This window comes from Ochlerotatus camptorhynchus, unplaced genomic scaffold, assembly GCF_037179485.1.
Source record: "Ochlerotatus camptorhynchus isolate MF236.1 unplaced genomic scaffold, CSIRO-AGI_Acam_v1.1 ptg000062l, whole genome shotgun sequence".
Taxonomy (NCBI): Eukaryota; Metazoa; Arthropoda; class Insecta; order Diptera; family Culicidae; genus Ochlerotatus; species Ochlerotatus camptorhynchus.
Genome location: NW_027040552.1, coordinates 8,485,831 through 8,506,270, shown reverse-complemented (window position 1 = coordinate 8,506,270; position 20,440 = coordinate 8,485,831).

The window sequence follows — 20,440 nt, the reverse complement described above, 5'->3', positions numbered from 1 at the left end:
ATCGAAGGCGAATACATCTACATATGTCAGTAACGATGAGGAACGAATCATGCACGCAAACCACAAATCTATTACAATGAATGTTAGTTCCAGTTCCTATCATCCTCTGTTCATGAACATCGCAGCGAATGTTAGGAATTGACCATGCAGGCGATGTAATGGTTTTTGTCTTTTTTTATTTCGTGTTCCATCTACGCTTTCGACTATACCAGTAAGCTTGTAGAACGACGCACATTGTAGAACATTGTAGAACGACGCACACACTTGTCCCGAATCTCTCCAGCAGAAAAAGCATACGAAGTCGAGCATGCGAGAAAATGAGCACTTCATGTTTGCTTTTAGGCTAACCATATTCAGAAGCATGGAGAGAGCTGTGGAGAAAGCACAGGTCTGATAGTCGCAACGTCCGTGGTTTGAGTCCAGTCGGCAACCTTTTTTCTATTTTTTTCGACATAATTAATTTCACTCAGGAGTGTATTCCACACTTTTCGGTCTCCAGTTTTCTTACATCGGACCGCAGCTAGGTATATCGCATCCTCGGTTCATGCGGTCTCCACGTACATCCTCTGATGATGAATCCCACATAATTGTAAGCGAATCTTACATCCACCGGTTGGGTGTGGAACTGAATGTTGGTTGGCTGATCCTCGGGCTGATCAACAAAGGGGTGAAGCCTTACGGATTCCATAATCAATCCGTACCTTATAGAGTTCGAAAAGCTGCGTTCCGATCAGTTCTATGAGGATGATTGCAAACATCGCGATGTTGAAATGCTAACCGAACTACTCCACTTCGCCGGGACTTCTTTTCCGCCAAGCCTAAATATTCTATTTCAAGCCACCAGGGTCGTGTCTAAGAGCTAAACCTATCCTTCAACCAACTCACCGATGTCAACTTTCAGGAGCTCACCTTCAAGCCCAACAACTGACTAACCTTCTTCGGCTGTGATTTCAGCTTCGTCACAAATCTCCCCGCCACAAATCGATCTACCAACATCTGCAACGTTCCTTTCACTTCCTCCTTCAGGGTTTCGCTCTCCCCACTAACCAACTCACTAATCACATTCTGAATCTGCATTATGACCAGTAGCAGTCCCTTCATGGTCATCTTTTCAATCAGCTTCCGGAACGATGCCACCCCCTTCCCAACTTCGATCAAACTGTTCTGAAACACCAAAGCCTTCCGCACCAGATCATCGAACAGCTCGATCATCTTGAGTGGAGGTTCTCCGATCTCGAAGCCTTCCGGTAGCGACCCCAGCACCATCCGGAAGAATTCCAGTAAGGCTTCCAGATTACTGTTGTACTTGGCAAAGGCCTTGCCTTGATGACCTCGCTCATCCTAATGTTTTGACAATATGTCCGCTGTGAGGAAATTGTGGATTGTGCCAACAACAATGATTATCATTTTGACACATGCATAGAGCAGGTGCAGATATAGTACAGTGTTGCCAGTAACTTTAAATATCATGAAAATGTCTAACCATGGGTGCCAATGAAAGTGCCCAGGTGTGTCCTTCTGTATTGTTGGCACACTGTGCGGAGTGACCAACCCCTGGATCAGGAATATACTACAGCTGTCAACCCCCTACATTTAGGCTGTGGTTCATTTGGTGAATTTTCATTTAAACTTTTTTTTTTCCGTCGATCTTGTTTTCCGTGCTGGGCACCAATGCTACCGACGCCAGAGAGGCAGCTCCCACACCTGGACCCTACCTATCGACTCATCAACTCATGAACCGGGGACCAACGGCTTTACTTCCCTTCCGAAGGAAGGCGTGATTAGAGATGTTCATTTAAACTTGACAGATGGAAAATTTTAAAATAAACCTGCTTATCTACTAGGCTTGTTTCTGACAGACCAGGGATCAATTTTGACAAACAACTCCTCGAAATTCTGATAATCAACAACAGAGAGATTTTCTAACATTATAATTTATTTTCGATGTGCCAAATTTAAGTGAAAATCCAACAAATCTCGATTACGTTTTCGAAGGGACGTATCAGCTTTGATTATCGATTTGGCGTAACTGGTAGCTCGCCCACGCATGCTAACACTACCATCAAATACGGGAAAATTTCCTCTACCTGATAGGGGTGTTAGAGCCTTAGACTGTGTTCCAATTGGGGAATTTTCATCTAATGTTGAAATCTCGAAAATATATTAAAATATTCGAAAATCCCTCTCATGTGGATTGGCCGATTTTCGAGAAGTAGTTTGTAAAAATGGATTGCTTGTCTGTTAGAAATAAGGCTGACTATTTGAAAATTTCCTATCTTTAAAATGTAAGTGAAAATTCACCAAATGAAACACAGCCTAAGATTGAATCCAACATGTGTTCGATTTTGACGTTCTGGTTCTATGGGATTTTAGGAATAGGTTTAGAGTCCTATGCTGAATCAATGGTAAAATTAACAGGTTGCTTAGATGTTCCTTTTTCATGTTGGTTTCAATCAGCGATGACATGTATCCTGATTTTTGTAGATGATAAAAGTTGGGATTATGAAAATCAGCTAGACTAGATCATTTTCTAGCATTAAAAATAAATTATGAAAGCTAGTTTGATGCACTTTTCAGAAGTACAACGAGAAAATGAATTTAATTGATCACGACTACAAGTTATGAACAATCTCAATTGAACTTTTGAAATTCATGAATTTTGTGATAGCGTACATATTATTAAAACGTTTGATAAAAACTCATTGTCCTCCTTTAATGTTAAGAAAAGGAAACATATTCCTCCTTTATCTCCAAACCTCAAATGAAATGTCCTCCTTTTCAAGTTTTCGATATGGTAACCCTAAGTCTAGGGAGCTATGACTTTGTTTTGTGATATGGTGGAATTTTGTGTTTGCGTTAAACTTAAACAATTGAAAAAGAAATTATGAATGTGAAGTTTTTGAACCTAATTGAAGAAAATTCCCCACAATTCCTCAAAAGGTATATACATATAACGATTATTGTTTTACTATTCGCCAACTTTTTGTCTATTCCACAATAATTCTACGAACCTTTCTCTCCTTTCATACAGCCTGACCTGTCCCAAACCAAACAGACAAATCACACTCTCCAAGAAAACCCCAAATCTAGCAATCCTCAGACCGTCAGGATATTATTTCCCATAAACATGCGATCGCTATCGGTTGCCGTTATCTACACTCATTTATTAGCGTTGATATGTTTATAATTGGATGGTTTGTTTTACGCTGCTTGGACCGACCTCCCACCGCCATGGTGAAACACGACGACCTGACACCATCGCCGCTGCCTTCCTCCCACATTTCCCATGGAAACATGCCATTCCGTTCCGTTCCGAAAAGGTAAAGTTTTTCACCAAGTCAGATCCCAAAAAGACAACAAAAGAAAGCCACCAACCTCCACCGTCAGGTCTCATTTTGGCAGTCAGTCAGAGACGGCAGCGGTTCAGGTTTTTGGTTTTCGGTTTGAGTTCCAACGAAAATGAAAACATGAACATAAAGTATCATTCCCCGTTCAACCTTCTTTGGCCATCCTGTTGAGGTAGAGAGGTTCTCACGACGACGTGGTGCAACGACTCACACTACACCCAGAGGACTGTGGGATTTCCATTCCGATTTTATTGTTATGACGTGAGGAGGGCAGAATGCGGCCTCATAGCTGTCGGAAAGGATGGGATTCTTGGGGATCAGCCGCTGTTGGCAGCAGCCATCATTCGTCATCGTTGGGGCTCGCTCGTAAAGTTTCCCCAAAAACCGAAAGAGCAGTGTCAATGCCAATGCTATCTCAGGATGATGCTTGGTATGAGCGATGAGGGGGACTTGGATGGATTTTCCATTCTGACAAATATAATGAAACCATTCCTGGTGGCATATTTTTTTCGGTGGGATTATGCTCCATAGATTCCGGGAAGGTGAATGAAACTCTTTGGAAGGTTTTTTGGGTTAGAATATTGTGGGCACAAACTTGCAGTTACTTTAATTTTTCTAGTGCCTTTAAGATTTAACTTCCTGTAAAATGCAACGCCAACTCCCCAGTTTCTCGAGTGTCTCACTCTTCGTAAATCTTGTTTCACTTGGTCTAACCGCTTAGTCTTGTGGTGTCCGTTGTAAACACAACTTCCAGTAATAAACAGGTTGCCTCAGAATCTCCCTCATCCGTCGTCAGCAATAATTACAATCAATTACTTTTGTCAACAGATACTTTGTATTCATCTTTAATCCAACCTTTTCTGATTCACATTTCAAGCCAGTGACCTATAGCTCATACCGTAGTAGGCTGTGTATAAAAGAATATGATTTACTTAGTTTGACAGTTGCACTATGACGAAGTGGCAACGTATTCGTGATTTGTCCCACGCGCAAATTGCACAAAAAGGCACATCAATCACCATGGGAGTTTCCCGGTGGATCGTCAAAATGGTTTTAGACCGAGAAAAGAAAGGACTACTATCCGCGAAAGGTGGCCACAGGTCGTCCGAGATCAGCTCGGGTTCCGAGGGTTATCGCTGCTATCAAAAGGAAGACTCGGGTGAATCCCCAGTGCGTTCAATAAGGAAAATGGCAAAGGAACACGGGATCAGTGACTTTACGGCACGAAAGATTGTAAAGGCCAAGCATCCTGCTAGCGAAAAAAAATGGACCCGGTGTTCATTCCAGAAGGCAAAAAGGTCAACACGGAGGTCTACATCGGGATTTTAAGTAAGTACAGGGGTTACTCAAAATAACTAGGATAGGCAAATTTTTGGTCAACTTTGGAGTGTTGTCTTACGGTGTATCCACGAAAATAATCCTGGTCGCCGTATACCAAAGATATTCCGGGTTTCCGGAGGGCTTGTCTAACTTGCTAAATTTTTGGTGAAATTTTATATATGATGCTGCTTAAATATATATATTTTTAGTAAATACAACAAAAGAAGAACCATTTCTAAAGCGAATCATATGCCAAGAACTAAAATCGGCTTATAATCAACCGAGATATGGCCATTTCCCTAGAATCGGTTCTGGTGGAGGGTTCTGAATGCGAGCAGATCATTTAATCACTCAAAACATGCCGTGCGACAACTTTTTTTTTCATGGTTTCTCGTCAATAGACTTTCGATTAACTTTAAATGCATCATTGGCCACATTGGCCACTCTCGGAACATCCAGTTTGCCCCCGGGGGAACCTGGAGCAGGGGACAATTGCATTTTTACACCAAAACATGCCGTGCGACAGCTCATTCTTCATGGTTTTTCAAGAATAGGCTTTTCATAAACTTCAAATGAATCATTGACCACATTGGCCGCTCTTGGAATCACGGGATACCCCCGAGGGATCCTGTAGCAGGGGTCAATTGCGTTTTTACACCAATACATGCCGTGCGACAGCTTTTTCTGCAAGCTTTTTCGTGAATAGGCTTTTGATAGACTTTAAATGGATTAGTGTCCACATTAGCTGCTCTCGGGACCTCCGGTATGCCCCCGGGGGAACCTGGAGCAGAGGACAAATTGCATTGTTACACCAAAACATGCCGTGTGACAGCTCATTCTTCATTGTTTTTCATGAATAGGCATTAATTAAACTTCAAATGGATCAGTGACCACATTGGCAGCTCTCGGAATCACGGGATACCCCCGGGGGGAACCTTTAGTAGGGGGCAATTGCGTTTTTACTCAAAAACATGCCGTGCGATAGCTGTTTCTTCGTGGATTTTCATGAATATTCTTTCTATAGACTTAAAGTGAATCATTTACCACATTGGCCGCTCTCGAAACCACTGGGATGCCCCAAGAGAACCTGTAGCAGGGGACAATTTCGTTTTAACTCAAAACGTGCCGTGCGACAGCTCTTTCTTCATGGATTTCATGAATATTCTTCCTATAGACTTAAAGTGAATCATTTACCACATTGGCCGCTCTCGGGAACTCCGGTATACCCCCGGGGGAACCTGGAGCAGAGGACAATTGCATTTTTACACCAAAACATGCCGTGCGACAGCTCATTCTTCACGGTTTTTCATGAATAGGCATTCATTAAACTTCAAATGGATCAGTGACTACACTGGTAGCTCTCGGAATCACGGGATACCCCCGGGGGGAACCTTTAGTAGGGGGCAATTGCGTTTTTACTCCAAAACATGCCGTGCGATAGCTGTTTCTTCGTGGATTTTCATGAATATTCTTTCTATAGACTTCAAGTGAATCATTGACCACATTGGCCACTCTCGGAACCACTGGATATCCCCGGGGGAACCTGTAGCAGGGGACAGTTGCGTATTCACTCAAAAACATGCCGTGCGACAGCTCTTTCTTCATGGATTTTTCATGAATATGGTTTCTATAGAATTGAAGTGGATCATAGACCGCATTGACCTTTCCTGGGAAGACCACATTGACTGGAATGCCCTGGGTGGAACCTTTTTTTTTTCATTGAAAGGGATGGGTCGAAAATATTGTCAAATTATAAGTTTTCAAAATAACAATAACTTGAGAACAATTATAATTATGGCAAAAGATTTAAGAGAGTGCTATGGCAGAACTTCTGTACGTGATTTGGAGGTGCGCGTTGGTTAATCAACATAAAAATAAGACGTCACTCAATTTAATTGCAATCAACAATGATAAATAATTTTAAATATTTGTTGGATGCTTTTCATGTGGCATGCACTACATTTTTACGAGAATTGTACGGTACTTTTTCAATTCCTTCGCATAGTTGGATTATCGAGGCGTGGGATTAACTAGGTGCGGATTAACGGTGGGATAATGTTTTTTTTTTTTTTTTTTTTTAATTATAGTCATTTTAACGCTCTTGGGTCATTCGTGACTTGTCCGGGGGTGAGATTTGAACTCGTGACTTTGGCGTGAGAGGTATGAATGCTAACCACTACGCCGGGGTCGCCCCCAGGTGGGATAATGTGTTTTCTTTCACAATAACCATTTTGGAATCGTTTTCTTTTTCAGTTGTATACATTAATAATGATTTACTTACCAAGATGGTAAAAGTGAACGTCTCCTTCATCGTCTGATACAGTCACGTTTATCGTGAAAACCGATTCGCCGTGACGCGGTGCAGAGTCCATTTTCAAGCAAATGAGCTTATTACGGAGAAACCCGATAAGTTCTTTTCTCTTTATATCCGCTGCCCGACTAACGAGAGGCGGCAGAGTATTCCGTGTTATTTTTAAATTCACTGCATCCCATGTTGGTTCATTTAACAATTTAATTGCCTTCCATTCCGGATAACAAAATGGCAAATTGTTCTCAGCAACCAACATTAGTGTTCCAAGAAGAACTCTCTTCCTTTCGGTGTCCACCAAAACTTTGGCACTTTTTGCTCGCTTAGCGGGACTCGGTTGAGAAAGCCCCAATCGACGAGCCACATTCGGGTGGATTGTGAGGAAATGTCGTTTGAAATTAGAGGAAATAAGCGTTGCTTGTTCATACGGACTCCGTTTATCGCTATCGATTTCCACCAGACACATGTATTTTACTTTTTTATCCGCTCCCGCCACTTCTTCCACCGCGTCACTAATTTTTTTCCACAACGATTCACGGCCTTCACGGCTCATCGTGTTGAATAAACTATTCCCGTTCGCGTTGAAGAATAAACTAAACGCATCTTCGTGAGGATCAAAGCATGAGCATCGCGATGATGCGAAAAACCATTCGCATTGTTATGAAGACTAAAGCATACGAAGAAGTTCTTCGGAAGAACGCTCTCCACCGCTCGCGATGCAAACGATGAAGCGAAGAAGAGCACGCTGCACGAAGATTTGAGTGGTGCATCGGCACTCACACTCCTCTCTCATCGAGCATTCTTTACGATTTGCTTTTATGTGGGCATCCACATCATTCTAGAGTTTTGCTGAGATACCGATGCTTCGAGTACCGTCGCACACGATGAACGAATATGAGCGAAAAGATGCGAATTTTAGTAACCTTGGTGCAAACATTATCACGCATACGGTAGTCCATTAATATTTAGGCAGACACGCCAAATTTCAGTGCGATACTGTCTTTAGTTTTGTTTTAACAGCTGATTGTTGTTGACGTGTTTGGCATCATGTTGAGTATGGATAAAAACGATTTTCGTTCTCTCATAATACATTATTTTTGAGAGGCAAAACGGCGAAGGAAACAAAAAAAAAGTTTGATAATTATTATGAGGCTAATGCTCCGCCAGATTACACCGTCAAATATTGGTTTCGAGAGTTTCGTGGTGGCCGCAACTCCACTACCGATCAAGTCCACAGCGGCTGGCCCTCCGATGCGGTTACAGAGTGTCAAAAAAATACATGTGTTGGCTGACCGGAAAGTGAAGGTGCGCGTGCTAGCAGATACCGCAAAGATTAGTACTGAGCGCACATGCCATATTTTGGTCGAGGTTCAGCATATGAAAAAGTATCCTGCCGCTGGGTGCCGCGCAAACTCACTCCTGGCCAAAAACACGAACGCGAGAGCACTTCGAAAGAGTGTTTGGACTTGCTGATACGGAATCGGGCAGACTTTTGGCGTCGATTGGCGTAACTGTTGATGAGACCTGGATCCGCTTTTAATCAGCGTTACTTCCACTCACTTGCTATAAAAAATGTTTTTCGGAATTATGCATTAGATGTTATAATGATATGTGGTACATGTGAGCTACAAGAAGAGGTCATGCAATATATGTTTGACACATAAAATCTGTCAATATTGCTTTCAGTGCGTCACAATCAGCGATTTTACCGAGGGGGGCGACACATCTAAATCTCAAGTTTAGATGCTTAACAAATCTCACACTAGCGAATCAATCTTCGAAAAATCTTCTTTCATTTGTCGCATCTACTTGCATCGCTCATCATCTTTTTGCAAGAAATCTTCAGAATCGTCATCAATCTTCTTTCTATCTACTCAGCGTGCGCGCAGCTAGCCACAGCAAAACACAATCTTTTTTGCATCGTAGATAGAGTCGTCCCCATCGGATTTTACGACTCGTGAGCGCTCACTCTGAGTGAAAGCTCACGAATCATAAGATCGCAGATTGTGACGCTCTGAAAGCGGAATTGACAGGTTTTATAAATCAATCACATACTTTACACCCTCTTCTTGTTACTTACATGTACAACATATCATTATAACATCTAGATAATTCCGAAAAATATTTTTTTATAGCAAGTGAGTGGGAGCAACCCTGCTTTTAAAACCCAGAGAACAGAATGAGTGCAATGGACAGAAGCCGGCACGAGTGTTCCGAAGCGGCCGAGGGAGGCTCGATGGGCCGAAAAGGTTATGCCGTCAGTTTTCTGGGATTGTCATGGCATACTCTTCGTGAACTACTTCGAAAAAGGATAAAACATCAACAGCGAGTATTACTGTGCATTATTGGAGCGATTGAAGGGCGAAAAAAAAAATCAAATCAAAAATCAGATTGACCGCCCACGGTTGCTGCTCTGTTATTACCAGATCAGCTGCAATTACACAGAGAACCAACAGATGATGTTTGGGACTAACATTCATCCTCAATGTGTAAGAACTGGAGATCTAATATTTAGCAATACCAGCGCCGGCCGTGTCCGAATGCAGGTCAACTAGGGAAAGGGAAGGAATGTGTTGACGTGGTACTCGCTGTGAAGGAAACCGAGAAATCCTCTGCGCTTCCACGAGAAATCACTGGGATGTTGGATGTGGGGAAAGGTTGCACGCACACGCAGGGATCGTTTTTGGTAGATCGATTATAATACACAAACACACACACACACACCCGCGCGCGCACTCATACAATTTCTATTTTTAGATCAGGACCCACACTGTGGTAAGTGATGCGATCGGTGTTAAAGAAGAATTTGTTTTCATTAAAATCTAGTGGGTATAGAATAAGGCAAAGTGAAAAATTGCAAGGAAGGGGGGACGGGCCTGGGATTGAACTCTCGATCTTCTGCTCAGTAAGCAGAAACGGTAACCACTGAGCTACCGAGCCTCGTCTATTGGAGCGATTGAAGGCCGAAATCGTGGCAAAACGGCCTAACATGAAGTGAAAGAAACTTTTGCTTTTGCAAGAAAATGCGCCGACCAGTGATGCAAAATATCATGACTCTCACGTGACACTCGTCTACGCATCAACCCACTATCGCTGACAGAAGGTTTTGTCACGCAGTGAGAGGCAGAGCCATGGCAAACAACAATCACCAGTAATGGTCGTTGCTCACAAGCAAAACGTTACACTCGCTGCTGATGATGAAATGCACAACGAAAATAGTGAAGACTTCTGCAGTACGATCATGAGAAAAAGCGAAACGACAGAAGAAAATGAAAACAATGCCTACGCATTCCAAGTTCGTCTCGACAGGTGCGACTGTGTGAGTTACAAACAAAGCAGGCACCATTAAACAGAAGCTGTTGGGCTCACTCACCAACACACTCACATAAGCAAGCAAAGCAGCAACTGCTTCAAAACGAGCACATATGAGTGTCGTGATTGTCGGGAATGACCAGATCGGTGATGGATCACAACCGAAGACGACATTCACCAGTTGCTTTTTACTTCTTTCGTCAACTTGATGGATGGTCATGGAGAGAGCTTCGACGAGCACATCGATAGGAATGTACAAAGCGTTACTACCATCAGCTGTTTGACGATCGTGATTGAAGACTATATTGAATAAAATTAAAAAAAAAAATTCAAAAATCATTCCCAAGGAGGTTACTTTTCACCAACTAGAGTTGATCAGACCAGGATAAGCCAAACCCCTTACCATTGTTTCTATGTTGAGTATACGAATGTTTCGTACTTTTTACGTAGAGCTACGTCTTTGTGGGTTTGTGTACAAGACACGACCGCATGGTTGACGTAGTAAACTTTTCTCCTTGATATGTCAATTTCCCTTATTTGTTATTTTTCTGACTGTTTCTGGCATTGCCGTTAGGCATATTTCCGCATATGAAACACTTGTCATTAATCTTCCGTTATAAAATATATTTCCCGTTCACACTGCAATGTCCGTTGAACATTTGTTATGGATAACACGTTTAACCAAACGCTTGATCGCAGTGGGATACCTTCGGTGGGAAATCGTTCACATGCACGTATTGCACATCCCAACCCAAGTAACATTGTTTAACAAGTCTTATTGAGATTTTAAAGCACTCTTCAAGTCTAAATCATGGTCTATAGTACCCTCATACAACTCAAATGGCCACCACTGCAGTGCACCGGGTAGTGGTCCGAGCTCAGCTTCTGGAAGGCCACAGGTTGCGAGATGTTGTGTCCCATGTTGCTGACGAAGATGACGATGGTCGCATGGACCCCAAACCGACTCAACCGGATGGGAGTATCCGGGCCAAGATGGCCCTCTTGCAGGTCTTCATTCAGGATGGTGCCATTTCGATTACTCCGACCGTTGCCCCGTTTTTGGTGTTTTGCATTCAGGTCGCCAGCGATGATGAAGTTCCCCCTCAGGGTGAGTTTTATGATGTCTTTCCGGAGGGCCACTGACGACCCGTCCCTGATTTTGGTTCGGTTATGTGCCCAGACAACCAGAATACACGTATATTCAAAGTTGTTTTCGTGATATACAAACATATATACAAACAAACCAGTCGTATAGAATGCAAAGAAATTGCTTATACGTACAAAAGTGGAGGCCATATACGTGCATATTTTCGTATAATTGCAAACGAGTTGATGTATCATCATATACGATTTAATCTGTAATAACAAATCAATTTAAAAAAGTCTTACGATGAAATCCGATTTAATTTGTGATACAGTACGACGGAAAAATGAGTCATCGCATATTAGTCGGGAATTTGCATTCTATGCGATTTAACTTAAACATAATGCAAGGTTTGCCATTCTTATATGCGATTTTGACTTAAACTGTAGCAATTTGCGATACTGTGTGTACGTTTTTATACGACTTCTGGTTGCCTGGGTGCTCACCTCCACTCCGATGGCTTCGATTGTTTTCAGCTGGAAGTTTGGTAGCACCCGACAACTGATGTTGATTATAGCAATGTCGACCTCCTTGGTGTTGAGGTAATCGAGTAGCTCTCTATGCTTGTTCATCAGCGAGCAAGCGTTCCAAATTGCTATTTTTATAGCTTCACGGTCTACACTTGGTGACGAGAGATAAGGCAGCATGAGGCTGTTCAGATCGAGTCTTGCAGGTGCGCAGGATGACGAACACCTCTGTGACCAGCGTTACTAATTCTTCTGATGTAAACGGAGATTCGTCAACTGAATCACCTGAGGCAACACGGGCATACGATGGCTTTTAGTGTTCGTTTGATTCGATGCCGGCCTGGCTGGTTGCTAGTAGCCACCTTCTTCCTGATGTTTATGTATTCTGTTCGCTTGGGGCAGTCCCGAGTAGTGGCACGGTGAGTACCACCGCAATTCACGCACTTCGGCTCGGTGTCATCAGCTTGAGCACAGGTCACCGTCGTTTGGACCATAGCGCACATGTTTGTAGGATTCCCAGTAGATAATGACCTGAAACAGGTCACGTATGTTGCTTTTCAGCACAGCAAGAGTGGTGAAGCCCTTCGTGAAGTGGACCAGAAACAGTTGATCACGATAGTTAGTATTGGGCATAGGCCGTCGATTCATTGGGTGGACTAAACTGTCTCTGGTTTCAATCCAAGCCTCACCAGTTCATCTTTTACGGTAGCTGCTTCGTACGACGGCAGTCCGCGTAAAACAACCTTCAATGCTTTCACCGAAGGCAAATCGTGGGTGTAAAACTCCACCGTACTGTTCTTCAGCAGGTCACCGACCGACTTGTATTGCTGTAGGCTGGAGCACATGATCTTTGTTCCAACGCTACAGATCTTGAATCGCGGGAACAATTTGCGTTTTGCCAGCTCATCCCTAAGCTGGGCGGCGTCCTTCAACGGGGTAAACAGCGGGGGAATCCGCTCCTTTTTCGCAATTTCAGCGGCGACACCGCCGCCATTTTCTACTCCGAGTACCGAGAATTGGTTGCTCTGTAGCAGCCGATTTGCTGCGTCATCCGAAGCAGTGCTGGCATCCGTTTGGGCCTTCTTACTAGGGCTCTCCAATGCAGGAGATGTAGTACGCTTGCGTACCATGCTTTGTTTGGTGGCAAGTGCAATTAGACTTGCCAATGCGCCTGTCGATGAGGGCACTTCCACGACGCGAACGTGGCGATGAAACGAACTAGAAAAAAACTCGATAGCTAATGTCGTTTTCGTTTTTGCGGTGTAGCTACACCGGTGCTACACTGCCGTACACCGAAATATTTTAGGGTGTAGATATAGGATGCACCTTTGTTTACAAACAAATGATGTTGAGCTGTCAAAGACTCGTGCTTATTCCTGCTTACACTACTCCAGTGCTACACCGCAAAAACGAAAACGACATAAGCGAACGAACGAACGAACGAACTATACTGTTAAGGCCGGCGCACAATAGATACGTTTTCAGGTTTTTTGACAGTTAGTCCATGCATTATCTGTCAAAAAACCCGAAAACGTATCTATTGTGCGCAGGCCTTTAGACGGTCTAGCAACAAATGCGCACTGAGCATGCCAGACGGTACCGATCTTTATGCCTTTTGGTGCAAATTTTAAGCCCCTCCTATTAAGAGCATTATGCTAAAAAATAACCTTGCCGAATTCTCTTAACAGAAGGGGCTTGATATGCATGCGTCAAAAAGTATAAACGTGGACGGTACCTACTAGGCTCATATTCTGTGATTGATGTGTTTTCTCTATTAGGGAAAATTAATCTAATGTTGGCCTATGGATCTAAGACCCATCGCTAAAAATCTGCTATTTTCAATTTTATCTCCGTAATGAACGCGTCATTGGGACGGTACTAATGGATATTTTTGGTCGCCATTGAAAATTTAGTCGATTGCTGAATTTATTTATGGGCCATTTAGGCCGACATTACATTCATTTCCCCTTCATATTTCATTTCCGCACTGCTATCATTTCCAAAAACATCAAGAAATTTTTTTCCACACTATTGTTCTTAACTAGCTTCAAGGCTTCCAACCCACCGAGGACCAACGGCTTTACTTCCCTTCCGAAGGAAGGTGTGATCAGAGATTTTATGCCTCAGGAAATCCCGGCGGCGCCGACTGGGGGACTGGGTGAGAGGCAATCACGCATACCACTACACCACCGGTGCCGCTCAGAAGTTTCTCCTCCTGAATTTACATTGCAGCGGCTTCGTACGTTCGTCGAATGATTCATACTCAGCTACTAGCACCAGTAACATTTTGATTTACTACTAAAATGTCGGTGATATGAATTCCAGTGGCAAGGAATTCATGCTAGCCAGTTCGGACCTCTGTTATGACGTTGTTGTATTGACAGAGACATGGCTCGATGGACACACCTTATCTAGTCAGTTATTCTCTGATCATTATCAGGCCTTCCATTGCGATCGCAATGCAACCAACAGCCACAAGTCCCACGGCTCTTAACTCCAAACTCAAAGTAAGAATTATCAAGAACGCTATGTGGGATTGTACCGAACAGATCTGGATGAAGTAAAACTGGTCGATCATATGCTTTTCCTGTGTGCCGTATACATCCCTACCGATCATACCCACGATTAAGTATGCGCTCATACGTTTTCATGCGCAGTCGGTTATGACCGTTCTTGGAAAAGCTTCTGCAGTGGATGAAGTGATTATTCTCGGAGATTTCAATCTTCCGGGAGTTGCGTGGCGCCCGTTCTATAGCGGTTTCTCCATCCTGACCTTGAATATTCGGTTCTGCACGCTGGAGCTACTGAACTTATTGACAGCTACGGTGCAGCTACGCTACTGCAAATCAACAACGTCGTAAACGAAAACAACCGGACGCTGGATCTTTGCTTTATCAGTGAACGTGACTATGCCCCTCCATTATCTGCTGCACCAGTTCCACTGGTGAAGGATACCGCTCATCACCCTTGCTTTAGATTACCTTGGAAAAACGTCGCATCATCGAATCCACAGTTAGTCTCTCTACTGTTACCTACAATTTCCGGAAAGCTGATCACAATAGTATTGCTGAGGTCTTATCAAGCATCGATTGAGAAGCTGTGCTCGATAGCACCGACGTGTAAATTGCCGCACGGACTTTTGCTAATGTTCGTGCCAAGCACACCAATGCACAGTGATCGGAGATCGCAAAATCACGAACTAAATTGATTTGAGGATGAGCATGAGCATGAGCATCATTGACCGCCCACGGTTGCTACTCTGTTAATGTCAGACCAGCTGTAATTACACAGAGAACCAATAGACGATGCTTGGGACTAGCAATCATCCTCAATGTGTAAAAACTGGTGATCTCAAACTAGGCAATACCAGCACCGGCCGCGTTCGAACGCAGGTCAAGAAAATAATGGGTAGGAATGTGTGCCCATCGCTTTGATGGAAGCCGAGAACACCTCTGCACTTCCACGAGGAATCACTGGGATATTGGGTAATAGGGTTGGGTTTGCAGCAGGGTTCGTTTTGGTAAACGATAAGCTGAATTGATTTCCTAACGATCATATAACGCAAAAGAGCTTGGGATTGAACCCACGATCTTCTGCTCAGTAAGCAAAAACGTTTGCCACTAGGCAGACGAGCTCCATTTTAATCATCGAGTTGCTGTTATTACCATGTAGTCGTTAACAAATAAAACGATGGACGTATCTTGAATGTGGATGGGCTTGAGATTAGACTCACGTTGTTCTGCTCATTAAGCAAAAACGGTTGCTCTAAGGCCACCGAACCCCTCATATCACATTATACCGTTACTTAAGTTGTTATATCTATTCAAACCCAGCACCGACGACAATGAAAAGTTTTACAAAATACACGATGAAAGGACCTGGGACCGCGTTTTTCTGCTCAGTAAGTAAGCCACTGCAACCGACGATCTTTTAGATCCTAAAACTAAAAGCTACGAAAGAGTACTTTGGCTTTCATTAAGTTCCACTTTCACGCGACGTTCAATGTTTCGATTTGCTCTTTACGCATGGTTCAGGCAATCATAACAAGCTATGACCGACGTGACGATTGTTTAAGCCCTGGTTAAACAAGCTATTCAAATAAAATTACGTTCTGGAATTTCACTCATTAGATACGAACAACAGAAATACGTGATAATTCATATAGTTTCAGCGGTTGATGGTTAATTTTAAATATACTAACGGTACTGGCTACGGCGACTACGACGGCGAATACGATGGAGCATACGACAACGACAACAGCGAATTTGTAACTTACCATTTGTCTATGATATAACACCTTTGCCCGGCACCTCCACTTGAGCTTGATGTCTGCTATATGTCACTGTTTGCAAAAATATATAATCGCAATTACCTTTGTTGTAATACTTCCTGCATTGCCATGGTCATCTGGAAGGGGTTTTGCATCTAGAGCTTTCCCCAGGAACCGTTCACGGCCACCAGCTACCGCCCGTCCAGTCTTGGGCGTATCCAGCGAGGCATCCTTCAGCTTGCTCACATCTCCGACACTGGCGAGAGACCAGCAGACGATCACTTAAGCATGCCGTAAACTCGCTGATTCACGGCAACGTCGGCCACCGAATAACCACCAAAACTCGCGACGGACACATTATCAGCACTTTCCCGGCTAATTTACCAACCGGACCGTTTTCAAACTTGCACACGGTGACGAGACTCTCGATAGAACTACACGCTGAAAGCGTAACATCCGAACACGGTGAACCAGCCTCCCGGTAGGCAATGAAAATCACAAGCACACAGATCCAATAACAATCACTCTCGCGAAAGCAAACCCGTCGTCTTCGAACGGCAAAAAAAAGGAACTCGGTGATAAATTTTGTGATACGAAATTTCCACTGAAAATCAACCGGGAATGCACGAATTTCACCACACCCGACTGCAAAATTCGTTCAAAATCACTTTTGGTACACTTTCGGTATCAATTTCGGTTTATTTTTTGCAAAAATAGTTGTGATCGAACTAAATTAAATTGACTAATTTGAAATGAACCAACTAAATTGATTTGTGTATTAACTATTGACTTAATCAAAAAAGTGTCTACAGACGCATTGTTCCAATAAGTATCACCCACAACCCTTTAACTTCAATAAGGTTTCATGGCCTACTTTCCTTTCCTTTATTTAACGTCGGTCTCTGTTCCACAATCTAGTGCAAATCACCGACGGACATCGATGGCCATCCAATGACGGCAATCGAATGTGCAGAAAGGCCGCTTCCACACCTGCGTAGGATATCGCACCCATTCAATTCAACACACATGGGCCGGGACCAACGGCTTTACTTCCCTACCGAAGGAAGACGGGATCAGATATTTTTATGCCTCAGAAAAATCCCACCGACCTCGGCTGAGATTGAACCCAGACCCATTGGGGTGAGAAAGCAGTCACGTTTACCACTATACCACCGGCGCCGGCCTACTACGAAATAAATAGAAACTTACTTTTTCCCCTAAAGAGATACAAGGATATTTTCTTGGGAAAAGTTGTAGAACTACTTAAAATATGAAACTTTCTATGCCTAATAGTTTTGGAGATATGACCCGTTTTCTATGGTCACCCCTCTAAATTAAGTTTTTAATTATTAACTTTTAGCGGCGCCGGTGGTGTAGTGGTAAGCGTGATTACCTCTCACCCCAGCAGGCCTGGGTTCAATCCCAGTCGGCGCCGCCGGGATGTTCTGAGGCATAACATCTCTGATCACGCCTTCCTTCGGAAGGGAAGTAAAGCCGTTGGTCCCCGGTTCATGAGTTGATGGGTCGATAGGTAGGGTCCAGGTGTGGGAGCTGCCTTCCTGGCGTCGGTAGCATTGGTGCTCAGCACGGAAAACAAGATCGACGGAAAACAAAACCAAGGAAAAAAAAAAAAAAAAATTATTAACTTTTGTATAATGATGTTTCATGCAAATAATACTCTAAACAAATGTGGACAAAGTGATCCTACATATTTTTGCTCTGTACAGTATGTAGCTATATAAATACATTGTTAATTTATAGCACTTTTCAACTTTATTTTACCCTATTTTTGACGGCAGAAGGGTACAAATCGGGACACAATATCAACTTTGATTTTTAAAGTGTAGACTATGTTCTAAAAATCAGTGAAGGTTTGGTAAGCGCCGATTCATAAATGTGCGTGTTTCACCAGTTCTCATCAACCCTCAATTTATTAACTCAATCCTGCTTATGTGACAATAAATTGACGCATGTTGCTCTGGGTGAGTAAAGGAAAAGCAAAAGATGAGCCCACAGGAAAGCAGACACATTTTTCACCGAACGACAATTTCCATTGTTTGCTGTAACTTACAAACCGTATCCTGTCAAGGTAAATAAAAGTGGACCCTTTCTCGGATTTGGTCTGGTCGCGGCAACAGTGGTTGTACGCCACCAACATGTAACTCTTGCTCACTCCCTGCTTCCTACTCAGGAAAGGTAAATCTCCAATTCTGAAAATTTATCCCCATCAAGACCGACCGATCCCACGCGAAATCCTTCCTCCCTCTCTCTTGATGGAAAGTGGAATGCACTTTTATTTCGTTTACCCAACATATAAATCACAATACCGTAATGTCTCCTCCCTACCGCGGTATCCTTTCTGATTTCGTCTCTGAAGGCTAGCTTGTGTGTTCTTTGTTTTGTCCCATCGCTTCGATGTGGCGGCAGCAACAAATAAAACGGAAGACAAACAAAAAACTGCTTAGCTTTCATTTTCATTCGGAGGTCCTCTCTGCGTGGTTGGTCGCCATCGTCGTAGACATCACCACCACCGACCGGATCGTTTCGTCTAGGATAATCTAAAAAGCTTCACTTGTTTTACATGCAATATCATTAAAGTGCCACTTTTTCGGTGTTTTGCTTCCTCTCCCTCCTCCTGCCTCTTCATTCTCCGTCATACGGACTTAAGTACCTACTAGGAGAGGACCTACCCCATTCACTGTGTTGATGTCACTTTTTCGGCAAACCACCCGACCTAACGATTATGACGATAACGACATCAGCATATGGTTCAAGTGGTTGTATGTGTTAGATCCCGGGGTCCCACTATCCGAGTACAGTGGGGTAATAGAGAAATCGAAAGTGAAAAGCTACCCGAGCGATTCTCTTCCTCCGGTCCGCAATTATCTGCATCAAATATTTAAACAAATTTACATTCACGCAAATGGCCTGCCGCTGCCGGTTTGGAATAGACTGTTAGTCCTTCACTTGCCTCTCCCGTTATGAGTTTTTGGGCGGGAGGTAGGTTGGTTGATGGCCATAATTTTACGAGAATGCGTTCGATGACCTGGCCACCGACGACCGACAGGGAATGCTGCCTTGGGTTGCGTTCGGAAAAATGGCTCCCTCTAATGGGGTCTACTAGCAACTGCCATCACGACGAGGCACGAGGCACCACCAACCAGAACCAGAACCAGACTATGTCATTAGATCGTGTACAATGTGTACAATAATGGGGAGCGTGAGTCAGGAAGGCGAAAAAACGCGAGTGCAGTAAATGGTAATAACGTGATTTTTCATTTTGCTTTTCTGTGTGTACCTACTTGCGGGTGTTCAGTAGTTTTTTTTTCTTCTGGCAATGAAAATCAGGATAGAGACGTTTCATCAGCAGTTTAGGGTAAGGGAACAATAAGTCATGAGTTTTTTGTTCCATACCTGCATTTACTTCCAGATTATATAACTTCTTTGTAGAGAATCTGTAAAATATTGTAGGCTCAGGAACATGTCTAATTTCCATGAAAAACTTGGTTTGTGTAAGGCCTGTACTCGAAAAAAAATGCACCAGACAAAAGTGTTCGCCGGATTTTCTTGAAACTTTCAGGGAATGAACTAATACATATGGATTATGTTTCGGCATAACTACTTCATTCAATTTTCTTTCCATCGCTGAAAGCCCGCACCTTTCCCTTAAGATCCCTCATTACATTTTGTGCAATGGTGGAGCTGACCTTTTTGGTCACTTTCAGCCATTCTTTCTTCAACTCCAGCTCGTTCTTAAACACCTTGGACTATTTTCGAACTTCATTATGGTCCAAAATCTTTCCACCGGACGAATCTCTGGTGAATTTGGGGGGTTGGCGGTGTGTGGTACAAAAACAACGTTATTGTCTCTGGCCAAAATAATGTCTCGCCTCCATGGGACCATAGGAAGGGCAACACACGCTTCTGGAGGCACTCGGTGCGGTAAATTTCGCTGTTGATGGACCCATTGTGATGTACGGTTTACTCAGTTTACCGCATTGGCATATGGCCTGCCAGAGTAAGTATTTTTTGGCGAATTTGTCCACTTTCTTCTTCCTTATGTCTTCCGGAACATCAAACCGTGATTTGGCAACGTAGAACTCCAGCCCCGGTATTTGCTTTGCGTCTGCCTTGATGTAGGTTTCGTAATTCATAACCACACACATCGGTTTCGTTAACCACTCTCGATACAGCTTTCTTGCGCGGGATTTGGCCGCCGTGTTTTCTTGATCACGCCGGTTCGGTGCCATCCGGACCTTGAATACACGAAGC